The sequence below is a fragment of the Bombina bombina genome, chromosome 1 (assembly GCF_027579735.1).
Source record: "Bombina bombina isolate aBomBom1 chromosome 1, aBomBom1.pri, whole genome shotgun sequence".
Taxonomy (NCBI): Eukaryota; Metazoa; Chordata; class Amphibia; order Anura; family Bombinatoridae; genus Bombina; species Bombina bombina.
In genome coordinates, this window is record NC_069499.1 from 490,106,271 (window position 1) to 490,119,426 (window position 13,156).

Genomic DNA, 13,156 nt, shown 5'->3' on the forward strand with positions numbered 1-13,156 from the left:
AAATTAACATAGAACAGGTAGGAAATATATAATCAACCATGACAGGTACATTCTGTTTTGAGATATATAGAGAGGGATCTCTTAAAGTATATTAGGCTTGGGGAAGGTTTGAAAGTGTGCGGGAGGTCATTCCATAACTGTGGCGCTCTGTATTAAAAGGAGGATTGAGCTGCTTTCTTTTTGTATTGAGGCAAGCTAAATAATGTGCTGGTACTGGATCAGAGGTTATAGGAGGTGGGAATAGCCAGGGAGAGCATTCTGCTCAGGTAGAGTGGGAGCTTCCCAGAAAGGCTTTTAAACACAAGGCAGGAAAGATGGAGGGTGCGTCTGGATTCCAGCGTCAGCCAGTTTAGTTCTTTTAGCATGTCACAATGGTGGGTCCTGTAGTTACATTGTAGCGCAAAGCGGCAGAACGAGTTATACAATATATTAAGTTTATTAAGGTGAGTTTGTTGTGCAGGTGCGTATACTACGTCCCCATAATCCATGATAGGCATCAGCATTTGCTGTACAATCTTTTCTTTTACTGTAGGGCTGAGGCAAGATTTGTTTCTGTACAGGGCACCTAGTTTTGGATAAAGTTTAGATGCAATTTTTCTATGTGGAGGCCAAAAGATAGATTAGGGTCTAAGAACATACCCAAGTATTTGAAAGAGTGGACTGCGGTCAGCGTACAATTGGATTTTGTTTTGATGCGTAGATGGGAATTTTGTAATTTGTGCAATTTCGGTCTCGTTCCAAAGATCATTGTGACAGTTTTGTCAGTGTTTAGGAAGAGTTTGTTTTTTGAGATGCACTTTTCTACCTCTGTGAACTGGTCTTGGAGCACTGCCTCAAGCGAAATTGTTTGCATAGATTACCGTGTCATCTGCATACATGTGTACAGTTGAGGATTTGCAGACATTAGGCAGATCATTTATAAATAATGTGAATAGTAGGGGGCCGAGAATGGAACCTTGGGGAACACCACACGTGACTGGGAGAGGGAGGGAGTCACTGTTAGAAATGGAGACATATTGTGATCGATCCGATACATATGATCGAAACCAGGTTAATGGATGATCAGCAATACCAGAGTTTTTTAGTTTGAGCAGTAGTATGTCATGGTCTACTGTGCCAAAGGCCTTTGCAAAATCAAGGAAAATAGGTCCATTTGGTTCTCCTTGTTCCATGCCAGTTTGGATGTCGTTGCAAACTTTTAGGAGGGCAGTTGTAGTGGAGTGATTCAGGCAAAAACCTGATTGATAGTTAGAAAGTTGGTAATACTTGCATAATTGCGTATGGACGCATTTTTCTAAAATTTTTGACAGTACTTTGACAATACATTTTGTCCACGGGACATCACATATGGGATCCTATACCCAAGCAGTGAAGCTCATGAGACCACCATGAAATAGAAACATCGATGTTTATCCCAGGCATTTTTTATTTTTTTTTATATTTTTTTATTAAGGTTTTTTTTTTAAATACATTGATTTACATATGCCAAAACAAGGGGTTGTCAGTATATTTATGAAAATCTTAGTAGTGCTCTCCAAATAATATATCAGCTTATGGCAGGGTTATAACACAATAAAACTAATAATTATCCTTAGAATAGAAACCCTTAACCAACATGCATCTACTAGAAACCATACTATTAATATAAATATCTAAATTATTTTATTTAGTTAATATCCATGAACACTTTGAAATATATTTGTAATAAAAGGAACATGAAATAAATGATAAAGTTAAAACCAACTATTAAGATATGCTATCCTTACAAAACCCAGAAAAATATACCTTCACAAATCAGCTTTATTTACTGATAGCCTTTTATTTAGTTAACACCTTTAACATCCAAGCAATACAATTCTAAACAGTGCTTATAAACAATAGGATAATATATATATTATGCTATTTAACTGCAATTTATCCTAATACAATATTGATTTAAAACACCAGAACTTTCATAGATAAATCACTTAGTCTACCAGATACAAATTTAAACAATAATACAATATACACTTCTGAATTATTATTATATATTTGCATAGATAAATAATTTAAGATTGGGATTAGTTTAACAATACATAGGCTATGAAATGCTAACTTGAAATATAAACTATTTCCTTAAATCTGCTTATTATAATTTAACTGTAGTGACTATGCATATAACGTATCTTACCAATAACCTTGTATACTTTACGAAATAAACCAGAGGTTATCCAGTTTCCAATGTTTCTCAACAGATCCAATTTCACCTCAGAATACCAAAAAGTATAATTTGCAGTCAATGAGTAGAATAGATCAGCTTTGCTTTGAATATATGGTATTTCCCGCCAGCATCCAATTACAAGTCAGCTCAGCCAAAAAAATCTGTCTCTCTCTCTTGCAATAACTTTATATGGGTTCTCCTCACTGGTGTAATTGGAAACGCCCAAATGGAAACCTTGCCTCGGATTGGCCCATATTTTATGTTTCTAATAATCTTGGAAGCATGAATCCTTTCTATGCAGATCTGAAATAAAAACATAATTTATGCTTACCTGATAAATTCCTTTCTCCTGTAGTGTAGTCAGTCCACGGGTCATCCATTACTTATGGAATATATCTCTTCCTAGCAGGAAACTGCAAGAGAATTACCCAGCAGAGCTGCTATATAGCTCCTCCCCTCACATATCATACTCAGTCATTCGACCAAAGCAGACGAGAAAGGAGGAACCATAGGGTACAGTGGTGACTGGAGTTTAATTAAAATTTAGACCTGCCGTAAAAACAGGGCGGGCCGTGGACTGACTACACTACAGGAGAAAGGAATTTATCAGGTAAGGATAAATTATGTTTTCTCCTGTTAAGTGTAGTCAGTCCACGGGTCATCCATTACTTATGAAATACCAATACCAAAGCTAAAGTACACGGATGAAGGGAGGGACAAGGCAGGAACATTAAACAGAAGGAACCACTGCCTGAAGTACCTTTCTCCCAAACATAGCCTCCGACGAAGCAAAAGTGTCAAATTTGTAAAATTTTGAAAAAGTGTGAAGCGAAGACCAAGTCGCAGCCTTGCAAATCTGTTCAACAGAGGCCTCATTTTTAAAAGCCCAGGTGGAAGCCACAGCTCTAGTAGAATGAGCTGTAATCCTTTCAGGAGGCTGCTGTCCAGCAGTCTCATAGGCTAAGCGTATTATGCTACGAAGCCAAAAAGAGAGAGAGGTAGCCGAAGCCTTTTGACCTCTCCTCTGTCCAGAGTAAACGACAAACAGGGAAGAAGTTTGACGAAAATCCTTAGTTGCCTGCAAATAGAATTTCAGGGCACGGACTACGTCCAGATTATGCAAAAGTCGTTCCTTCTTTGAAGAAGGGTTAGGACACAGAGATGGAACAACAATCTCTTGATTGATATTCCTGTTAGTAACTACCTTAGGTAAGAACCCAGGTTTAGTACGCAGGACTACCTTGTCTGAATGAAAAATCAGATAAGGAGAATCACAATGTAAGGCAGATAACTCAGAGACTCTTCGAGCCGAGGAAATAGCCATCAAAAACAGAACTTTCCAAGATAACAGCTTGATATCAATGGAATGAAGGGGTTCAAATGGAACGCCTTGAAGAACATTAAGAACTAAGTTTAAGCTCCACGGCGGAGCAACAGACTTAAACACAGGCTTAATCCTAGTTAAAGCCTGACAGAAAGCCTGAACGTCTGGAACTTCAGCCAGACGTTTGTGTAGAAGAATAGACAGAGCAGAAATCTGTCCCTTTAACGAACTAGTAGATAAGCCCTTTTCTAAACCCTCTTGTAGAAAGGACAATATCCTAGGAATCCTAACCTTACTCCATGAGTAACTCTTGGATTCGCACCAATGTAAATATTTACGCCATATCTTATGGTAAATTTTTCTGGTAACAGGCTTCCTAGCCTGTATTAAGGTATCAATAACCGACTCCGAGAAGCCACGCTTTGATAGAATCAAGCGTTCAATCTCCATGCAGTCAGCCTCAGAGAAATTAGATTTGGATGTTTGAAAGGACCCTGAATTAGAAGGTCCTGTCTCAGAGGCAGAGACCACGGTGGACAGGACGACATGTCCACTAGGTCTGAATACCAGGTCCTGCGTGGCCACGCAGGCGCTATCAGAATCACCGAAGCTCTCTCCTGTTTGATCTTGGCAATCAAACGAGGAAGCATCGGGAATGGTGGAAACACATAAGCCATGTTGAAGACCCAAGGGGCTGTCAGAGCATCTATCAGCACCGCTCCCGGGTCCCTGGACCTGGATCCGTAACAAGGAAGCTTGGCGTTCTGACGAGACGCCATGAGATCCAGATCTGGTTTGCCCCAACGACGAATCAGTTGAGCAAAGACCTCCGGATGAAGCTCCCACTCCCCCGGATGAAAAGTCTGGCGACTTAGAAAATCCGCCTCCCAGTTCTCCACGCCTGGGATGTAGATCGCTGACAGGTGGCAAGAGTGAGACTCTGCCCAGCGAATTATCTTTGAGACTTCCAACATCGCTAGGGAACTTCTGGTTCCCCCTTGATGGTTGATGTAAGCCACAGTCGTGATGTTGTCCGACTGAAATCTGATGAACCTCAGAGTTGCTAACTGAGGCCAAGCTAGGAGAGCATTGAATATTGCTCTTAACTCCAGAATATTTATTGGGAGGAGTTTCTCCTCCTGAGTCCATAATCCCTGAGCTTTCAGGGAATTCCAGACTGCTCCCCAACCTAGAAGGCTGGCGTCTGTTGTTACAATCGTCCAATCCGGCCTGCGAAAGGTCATCCCCTTGGACAGATGTGGCCGAGAAAGCCACCATAGAAGAGAATCTCTGGTCTCTTGATCCAGATTTAGTAGGGGGAACAAATCTGAGTAATCCCCGTTCCACTGACTTAACATGCACAATTGCAGCGGTCTGAGATGCAGGCGCGCAAATGGTACTATGTCCATTGCCGCTACCATTAAGCCGATTACTTCCATGCACTGAGCTACTGACGGGTGTGGAATGGAGTGAAGGACACGGCAAGCATTTAGAAGTTTTAATAACCTGGCCTCTGTCAGGTAAATTTTCATCTCTACAGAATCTATAAGAGTCCCTAGAAAGGGAACTCTTGTAAGTGGTAATAGAGAACTCTTTTCCACGTTCACCTTCCACCCATGCGACCTCAGAAATGCCAGAACTATCTCTGTATGAGACTTGGCAGTTTGAAAACTTGACGCTTGTATCAGAATGTCGTCTAGGTACGGAGTCACCGCTATGCCTCGCGGTCTTAGTACCGCCAGAAGTGATCCTAGAATTTTTGTAAAGATTCTTGGAGCCGTAGCTAATCCGAAGGGAAGAGCTACAAACTGGTAATGCCTGTCTAGGAAGGTAAATCTCAGATACCGGTAATGGTCCTTGTGAATCGGTATGTGAAGGTAGGCATCCTTTAGGTCCACTGTGGTCATGTACTGACCCTCTTGGATCATGGGAAGGATGGTTCGAATAGTTTCCATTTTGAATGATGGAACTCTTAGAAATTTGTTTAGGATTTTTAAGTCCAAGATTGGCCTGAAGGTTCCCTCTTTCTTGGGAACCACAAATAGGTTTGAATAGAATCCCTGCCCGTGTTCCGTCCGCGGAACTGGGTGGATTACCCCCATTAGTAAGAGGTCTTGTACACAGCGTAGAAACGCCTCTTTCTTTATTTGGTTTGCTGATAACCTTGAAAGATGAAATCTCCCCCGTGGAGGAGAAGTTTTGAAGTCCAGGAGATATCCCTGAGATATGATCTCCAACGCCCAGGGATCCTGGACATCTCTTGCCCAAGCCTGGGCGAAGAGAGAAAGTCTGCCCCCCACTAGATCCGTTTCCGGATAGGGGGCCCTCTCTTCATGCTGTTTTGGGGGCAGCAGCAGGTTTCTTGGCCTGCTTGCCCCTGTTCCAGGACTGGTTAACTTTCCAGCCCTGTCTGTAACGAGCAACAGCTCCTTCCTGTTTTGGAGCGGAGGAAGTTGATGCTGCTCCTGCCTTGAAGTTACGAAAGGCACGAAAATTAGACTGTTTGGCCTTTGATTTGGCCCTGTCCTGAGGTAGAGCATGGCCCTTACCTCCCGTAATGTCAGCAATAATTTCTTTCAAGCCGGGCCCGAATAAGGTCTGCCCTTTGAAAGGAATATTAAGCAATTTAGATTTAGAAGTCACGTCAGCTGACCAGGATTTAAGCCATAGCACTCTGCACGCTTGGATGGCGAATCCGGAGTTCTTAGCCGTAAGTTTGGTTAAATGCACAACGGCATCAGAAACAAATGCGTTAGCTAGCTTAAGTGTCTTAAGCTTGTTGATTATTTCATCCAATGGAGCTGAGCGAATGGCCTCTTCCAGAGACTCAAACCAGAATGCTGCCGCAGCAGTGACAGGCGCAATGCATGCGAGGGGCTGTAAAATAAAACCTTGTTGAACAAACATTTTCTTAAGGTAACCCTCTAATTTTTTATCCATTGGATCTGAAAAGGCACAACTATCCTCCACCGGGATAGTGGTACGCTTAGCTAAAGTAGAAACTGCTCCCTCCACCTTAGGGACCGTCTGCCATAACTCTCGTGTGGTGGCGTCAAAAGGAAACATTTTCCTAAATATGGGAGGAGGGGTAAAAGGCACACCCGGTCTATCCCACTCCTTGCTAATAATCTCTGTAAGCCTTTTTGGTATAGGAAATACGTCAGTACACACCGGTACCGCATAGTATCTATCCAACCTACATAATTTCTCTGGAATTGCAACCGTGTTACAATTATTCAGAGCCGCTAATACCTCCCCTAGCAATGTGCGGAGGTTCTCTAGCTTAAATTTAAAATTGGAAATCTCTGAATCCAGTCTCCCTGGATCAGATCCGTCACCCACAGAATGAAGCTCTCCGTCCTCACGTTCTGCAAACTGTGACGCAGAATCTGACATGGCTCTCATCTCATCCGCGCGCTCTATCCTTAACCCAGAGCTATCGCGCTTGCCTCTTAATTCTGGCAACTTAGATAATACTTCTGTCATAACAGTAGCCATGTCTTGCAAAGTGATTTGTAAGGGCCTCCCTGATGTACTTGGCGCCACAAAATCACGCACCTCCTGAGCGGGAGGCGAAGGTACTGACACGTGAGGAGAGTTAGTCGGCTTTTATTTAAAGTAGCATCAATGCAATTAGTACACAAATTTCTATTGGGCTCCACATTGGCCTTTAAACATAGTGAACAAAGAGATTCATCTGAGTCAGACATGTTTAAACAAACTAGCAATGAGACTAGCAAACTTGGAAATACTTTTCAAAATTAATTTACAAGCAATAAAAAAAACGTTACTGTGCCTTTAAGAAGCACAGAAAAACTGACACAGTTGAAATAACAATGACCAAAATAGTTATAGCAACCAAATTTTCACAGTAAATGTATTAAGTTAGCAAAGGATTGCGCCCACCAGCAAATGGATGATTAACCCCTTAGTACCCAAAAACGGATAACAATTATATAATTAACGTTTTTCTCACAGTCAAATACACTGTCACAGGACTGCTGTGCCTGATTACCTCCCTCAAAATGGATTTTGAAGACCCCTGAGCTCTCTAGAGACGATCTGGATCATGGAGGATGAAGTAGACAGATTGTGACTGAATTTTTACTGCGCAAAAAAGCGCTAAAATAGGCCCCTCCCACTAATATTACAACAGTGGGGAAGCTCAGAAAACTGTTTCTATGCAGAAAACAAAAATGGCCATGTGGTAAAAATCATGCCCTAATAAGTTTTATCACCAAGTACCTCACAAAAACGATTAACAAGCCAGTAAACGTTTTAAACATACATTTGAAAGTTATGTATTATTATTAATAAGCCTGCTACCAGTCGTTTTTACTGCAGTTAAGGCTCATACATTATTTCAGTATTAACAGTATTTTCAGAGTCAATTCCATTCCTTAGAAAAATACATTCAGTGTACACACACACACACACATCAGCCTGATACCAGTCGCTATCACTGCATTTAAGGCTGAACTTACTTTACAATGGTATCAGCAGTATTTTCTCAGTCAATTCCATTCCTCAGAAAATAAATTACTGCACATACCTCATTTGTTGCAGGGGAGCCCTGCATGCTATTCCCCTTCTCTGAAGTTACCTCACTCCTCAGATGAGAAACAGCCAGTGGATCTTAGTTACGTCTGCTAAGACCATAGAAAAAAACCCAGGCAGATTCTTCTTCTAATGCTGCCTGAGAATAAACAGCACACTCCGGTGCCATTTAAAATAACAAACTTTTGATTGTAGAAATAAACTAAGTTAAAAAACACCACAGATCTCTCACAGCTTCCTTTTTAGTTAGGCTGCAAGAGAATGACTGAGTATGATATGTGAGGGGAGGAGCTATATAGCAGCTCTGCTGGGTAATTCTCTTGCAGTTTCCTGTTAGGAAGAGATATATTCCATAAGTAATGGATGACCCGTGGACTGACTACACTTAACAGGAGAAATAAGTGCCACTAGTTATTTCTTTCCAGGTCCGCAAATATCTATTCATATTCTTAAAAACGCAGAGGTTAAGATATTTTATGCTTTCAAAATATATATATATATATGTGTATATATATATATATATATATATATATATATATATATACACACACATATATTCACTTCCATGCAGCATCTTGTATTTATCATCATTTTAGCTCCATCTGGAAAATAGGAAAGCATGTTATATATACATGTAATTCAAATATGGTATTATAAAAATTGTTATTTAATCTATAATAATTCTGAATTTATTTCCTATATAAATGTTCCATGCAGATCTGAAATTATATGCCTGAAAAATACAAACAATATAGAGGTTATTAAACATTTTAGACTGACTAAATAGTTACCTCCCAAGCTTAGCAAATACCCATGTAATAATAGAGAATTAGACAATTTCCCAAATTTCTATATTTAATACATTCTGGGGCATGCATTCAGGGATGATTATTTGCTGTATGTTCAGTAAGTTTCAAAGTCACACCTTAACTTGTGTCTTTGAGATTCCAGCAGTCTAATTTCCATCTCATCAAGCTTCAAAAAGGGAGATTCCAGACACACCGTCTTTTACTCACCACATGGGGTCATTTTTGTACCTGAGAGTAATGTTGATATTCTCACCAAACATGTCATTTTAAACTAGACTAACAGGCAGCGTTGTAAAAGGATAGGAGATTTTATCTCACATTCCCAAGCAATCACACATATGATTTCTGAAATTGTTTTACATTTTAATTAAACCAAATGCTCTATTGTTCTCACTTTAGCTAGGAATGTCTCTTTTAAAGTAATCTTTAAGAGTTTCCTGAGTAATTGAAAAAGTGGGGGAGAATTAAACATGTTTGAAGTCAGTTTGTCTGACAGAAATGAATCATTTCTACTGATCAATCAGATCTGAATAAATATAATTGTATTGCATAGCCTTAAAATATATGATTAAAATATATATATTTATTAACCTTACATATACCTTGACATAAATCCCCCTTCCAATTTTAAATAGATGTAGGAGACATGTATTTAAATTGGCCTAAAGTCAATGGTATTTGGTGAGGATGTTGACCGTACACACCATAGTCTGTCAATTTTTTTTAGCCTTCATGCTCATCAGCTAGGCATCTTTAAACTACAGTAGGTCTTTAGTGCATTTGGGGATATGACATTTCATTCTCCCTCTATGACTTGTAGCTGGGATCTGGGATGACATGCCCGCAATTGATTGATATGGACCCATTTATCTATGAAACTTTCATTTTTGGGGATCCTTATTTTATAGGCCAGATATTTTGTCAGTAATGACAAAAGGACCTTTCCATGAGAGAAGAAATTTCTTCTCCCTAACCTGATCTCTTCCAAAGTTATAAAGATAAACTTTATCATTTATTTCATATTCCTTTTTGGACGTTTTGAGATCATAATAGGTTTTAGTGGCAGTTGCGGCTCTCTCTAAATTCCTTTGAGCAAATGCAAATGCATATTGCAGGTGCTTTCTTAGGTTCTCCACATATTGATGTGTATTGGCAGCGTTTATCAAGTTTTGGTCTGATGTACGGTACAGCAGATGCTGAGGTAGAACCATTCTTTTACCAGTCATCAGTTCAAAAGGTGACATCTTGGTAGCACTACTTGGAGTTGCTCTTAATGCCATTAAGACTAGAGGTAGTTTTACATCCCAGTCTTTACCCGTTTCACTCACAAACTTTTTGAGGATTTTAACAATGGACTGGTTGTAACGCTCTACACCACCACTTGAGGCAGCTCTATAAGCAATATGGAGCTTTCTTTTAACCCCTAGTATTTTCCACATATTGGTCATCACTTCGCTAGTGAAGTGGGTTCCCCGATCTGATACAATTCTTTGGGGCAAACCAAATCTGGAAAACACGTGGTTGATGAGCAATGCTGCGCATGTCTCAGCGCTATTGTTAGGTGCACTAATGCACTCTACCCATTTAGTGAACAGGCATGTCACGTTAACATGTATTTGTTACCTCTTGATGACCTTGTTACCGGACCAATAAAATCAATTTGTATATCTGACCATGGCATTACCATCCCCCTTTTCTGCAATGGCGCTCTATGCGTTGGTGCAGTGGGTTGGAACTGTGGGCAGATAAAACACCCTTGACAGTAGGTTTGAACATCTTTCAACATGTGTGGCCAAAAAGCGTAATCACGTAATATTTCATACGTGAGTTTGGCACCACGATGACCAGATGTGGGAGCATCATGGGCATGTTGAAGCATTAGACCTCTGAACTTGGTGGGTACTACCCACTGCTGGATGCCAGTTTTGGAGGTTCTAATTGTCAGTATATTTATAAGAATCTTAGTAGTGCTATTCAAATAATATATCAGTTTTATGGCAGGGTTATAAACACAATACAAAAAAATAGAAACCCTAATCAACCATGCATCTACTAGACCATACAATTAATATAAATACCTGAACTCTTTTATTTAGTTAATATCCATGAACATTTTTGAAATATATTTGCAATAAAAGAAATATGAAATAAATTTATATGCGCTTGAAAACCGACAATTAAGATATGCTATCCTTCTTACAAAACCCAGAAAAATATACCTTCACAATTCAGCCTTTTATTTATTTAACACAATGGGACTAAAAACCTTTAACATCCAAGCAATACAATTCTAAACAGTGTTTATAAAACAATAGGATAATATATATATTCTGCTATTTAACTGCAATTTATCCTAATACAATATTGACTTAAAACACCAGAACTTTCACAGATAAATCACTTAGTCTACCAGATACAAATTTAAATAATACCTAGGCTGGGATTACCAATTTAAAATACAATTTATTTATTTGACTCTGCCAGGCCCAGCAATAGTAATTGTTTACTTTAAATGCTTGCATACAAATAGGTAGGCTAAGAGCTATCTAGGAAAATGACACACAGTTTAAAAGTATAATCTGCTCTTTAAATCTATTAACCGTAAAGGCTATGCATATGACTTATCTTACAAAACCCAGAAAACTGTATCTTTAAACTGCAGTGACTTTAAAATATCACATGTAATTAGCAGCCCTTTTCTTATACTCTATATATACGTTACCAAAATGATATCCAACTTCAAGATTTTTTCACACCTCATATAAAATAAGTGTAATTGCAATGGAATAGGAGAAGTATGGCCCACTTTGTTTTTATAGTTTGACTGTGTCCCACGCAAAACAGTTTCAGTCAGTTACAAAACTCTGCAGCCAGTCTCCCTTCACCCTTTCCTGCATAGCACTATATAGTGTAATCATTGGTGTGAAATATGGGTGGCCCTTCGAAACCTTGTCCCTCTATTGGATAACTGGATATCCCATTTCCAACAGCCAAAAATCTTTCTGGCTGTAGTTCTCTCATGGCAACACCGGGTGGTATCACAAACAGACACAGCAACATTTGAAACAACTTAAATCACTATTTCTATGAAATGGTTATTCATTTTATCATAATTTACTGCAACAACTATTCACAATATTTGTTTTGGATAAGTTATATCTTAATGAATTTTCTGATCATTTTGATATGAAATATCAAATATATCTAACATTATATTAAAATAATTTATATTTCATTTAGTCTAACAGAAAATATATATCTCATAGTCATATCACATCAAAGTAACTTCCATATCTTCATCTCACTATATTTTAAAAGATGTATTTGAAACTTTATAAACATTTATTGCACATTCATATGATATGATATTTCATTTCATGCAGGCATTCCATCTGAAATAAAGTAATAAATGTCATTAATTATTTCTTTCCAGGTCCACAAGTATTTATTTATATTCTTAAAAACACAGAGGTTAAGTAAGATCTTTTATGTTTTCAAAACATATATATATATATATGTATATATATACATATATATATGCACATTCATTTCTATGTAGATCTGAGATTATCTGTCTGAAAAATATAAACAAAACAGAGGTTATTACACATTTTTGACTGACTAAAACAGTTACCTCCCAAGCTTAGCAAATACCCATGTAATAATAATAGAGAAATTAGACAATTTCTCAAATTTCTATATTTAATACATTCTGGGGCATGCATTCAAACAGAAAAAAAATAAATTGATGTTTATTTGCTGCCTGCTTACGTGAGCTTCCAGAGTCACACCTCAGCATCTGTCTTTTGTTTCCCAAGGCCTTTATTATCTTAATCACCACATGAACCGCTCAAAAAAATCTGTGCTAATTACCAGTTCCCCTTGAAAAATGTTTTCATTTCTCACATTTCTTCAGACGGATCGGCATTTCTCTTGGAGGAAATCCATATATGGGCCTGTGTCCTGTTCTATGTATCAAAGTGCTGCCTTTTACACAGCAGGAGGGGGCTTCAAAGGTTATGCTCAAGCCTTTGGAGACATCCTGTCTGCATACTAAATGGGGGAAGAGCTGAACATGAGTGAAGTCAGTTTGTCTGAGAGGAATGAATCACTTTTTTTCTGATCAGTGAAATATCTGATCAAAAATACAGATTTATTAATCTTGAGATATATGATTAAAATATATATATTTATTAACCTCACATATACCATGACATAATTAACAAACCATCCTGTAACTTGAATTGTGATCTAGATTTTATTAAG